Consider the following 2,591-nt stretch of genomic DNA (forward strand, 5'->3'; position numbering starts at 1 on the left):
CTTGCTTTATCTTGGTCTTAACCATCCAGCAGAAAAGTATAAAAACAAAGTATAAAAAGTAAAGCCATATTAATATGCTGAGTTGTAAAAGGCTCAAGTCAACAACTTCTGACATTGTCAGTCCTACAGATAACCCACTACTATTATGGACTATTAGACTATATTGGAATACTTGGCTGAATTCATGCACTTATAATATGTAAATGACAATGGAATACCCATCTCTGACAAAACTAAACAAAAAAAGGGGATACAAATGAAGGACCATTTTTAATCTGTATATTCAAAATAGTTAGGATAGATATACAGCTGCATTCTCTTAATTCAGTGAATAAAAAGATTTGTACTAATAGTATTTGTGGACAGGATAGCATGTCTACATCTTATACTATAAATAGCCACTAAGAAGGCAACAATATGTAATGTATCACTTATTGAAACTGTCCTAAAAATTGGTTTTGAAAAAAAAAATAAAAGCAGCTAGAGAAAAGAAATATGTCATTTATAAAGGAAAGCCCATCAGAATCACAGTAGACTTCTAACACAAACCTTGAAGTCAAGGTGAGCTTGGAGTGAGGTATTTCAAGCTCTAAAGGAAAAAGTCCTCTGTCTAGATTGCTGCAACCCCACAAAACTATCTTTCAAAATTGATGGAGAAATAAGATACTTCCATGACAGAGGACAACTGAAGAAATTTATGACCACCAAACCAGCTCTAAAAAATGCTCTGAAGAACATATTAGAAAGAGATGATGAAGACCACAAACATATAAACATCAATAGAAAGAAGCCACCAAGCAGGGTTAGCCATTAAACTGAGAAGAAATACAGGGAACAAACAACTTGAAAAAGAAAATCCAGTATATATCAGTTATAACCATCAACACAAATGATCTCAACTTATCAATCAAAAGAAACAAACTGACAGAATGGATCAAGAAGGGCTGGGGAGATGGCTCAGTGGAATAAGCGCTTCCCTGGCAAGTGTAAGGGCCTGAGTTCAATGCCCAGTTCCACCAAAAAAAAAAAAAAAAAAAAAAAAAAAAAAAAAAAAAAAAAAAAAAAAAAAAAAAAAAAAAAAAAAAAAAAAAAAAAAAAAAAAAATCAGAATGGATCAAGAAACAAGATCCAACAATATGCTGCCTTCAAGAAACACACTTAACATAAAATAAATTCATAAACTAAAAAATCAAAGGATGGAAAAAAATTCCCCATTCCACAGGAACCCAGAAAAAAGCAAGAGTAGGTATTTTATTTGTGGAAAATGCAAACTTTAAGGTTAAACTAATCAATACAGATAATGAAGTTCACTACATATTTGTTCAGGGAAAACTCCAAAAAAGAAGAGATAAAAAATCATAAATATTTATGCACCAAACACAGGTTCATCCAACTACATCAAATGAATATTAATAGACATGAAAAACTAAATAAACACTAACTCAATTGTAGTGAGGTACCCTACTACCCCACTCTCACAAATAGATTAACTAGAAAAAAAATCAACAAAACATCTTAGAATTACAATAAGCCTATAAACAAATTGTCTTGGTAGATGTCTACAGTGTTCTGACCCAAAACATCAAAATGCAAATTCTCAACTGCACATGAGATATTCTCCAAAATAGATCATAGATTAGCTGACAAAACATGTTTAAGTAAATGTAGAGGAACTGAAATCATCCCCTGCATATTACCTGATGATAGTGCAATGGAACTGCACATTAAAAACAAAGGAAATCACCAAAAACTACCTAAACACATGAAAATTAACACTATTCTGAACAGCCAGTGAGTCAGAGAAGAAACTAAAGATGAAATTAAACAGCATAAACAATTAAATGATAATGTTCATACAACATACTGAAACTTAAAGGAAGCCCTACAAGGGAAATTTCTAGCAATAAACTCAAACATCAGGAAAACAAAACAGGCTCAAATAAATAGCCTAATGTTGAACCTCAAACTTCCAAAACTTGTACAAGGGAGGAAACTATAAAGAGCAGAAATTAATACAATAGAGTCTAAGAAAATAATATAAAGAATAAATGAATCAAAAAGCTGGTACTTTGAAAGAAAAAATGAAATTGATAAAACATTAACAAACTTTATCAAAAAAGAAAAAAATCAAGCAATTAGGAATGAAAAGGGGGAAATCACTATAGATCTGGTGGAAATTCAGAAGCTCATCAATACCTACTGTGAGAAACTATATATATATTTTTTGCTCCGAATGCCCTCAGGGCAGGTTTGGCTGGCTTGAGTTGTGGGGATTGAACCACAGCAACCTGAGCCTGACAGCTTTGTTGAAACAGCCACTTAAAGAACTGAGCTACGGGGCAGGCCCCCAAGAAACTATATTCTAATAAGATGGAAAACACAGAAGAAAAGAACAGATTCCTAGGCACAACTGAATTGCCAAAAGTAAACCAACAAGATATAAAAATTCTAAATAACATGATATCAGCCAATGAAATTATAAATGTAATTAAAAAATCATCAGTGAAGAAAAGTGCAGGCCCTGATTATTTTGTAGTTGAATTTACAAGAAATTAAGAGAAGAACTAATGCCACTAGTTCTGAAAGTCTTT

Source organism: Octodon degus, unplaced genomic scaffold, assembly GCF_000260255.1.
Source record: "Octodon degus isolate 3935 unplaced genomic scaffold, OctDeg1.0 scaffold00014, whole genome shotgun sequence".
Taxonomy (NCBI): domain Eukaryota; kingdom Metazoa; phylum Chordata; class Mammalia; order Rodentia; family Octodontidae; genus Octodon; species Octodon degus.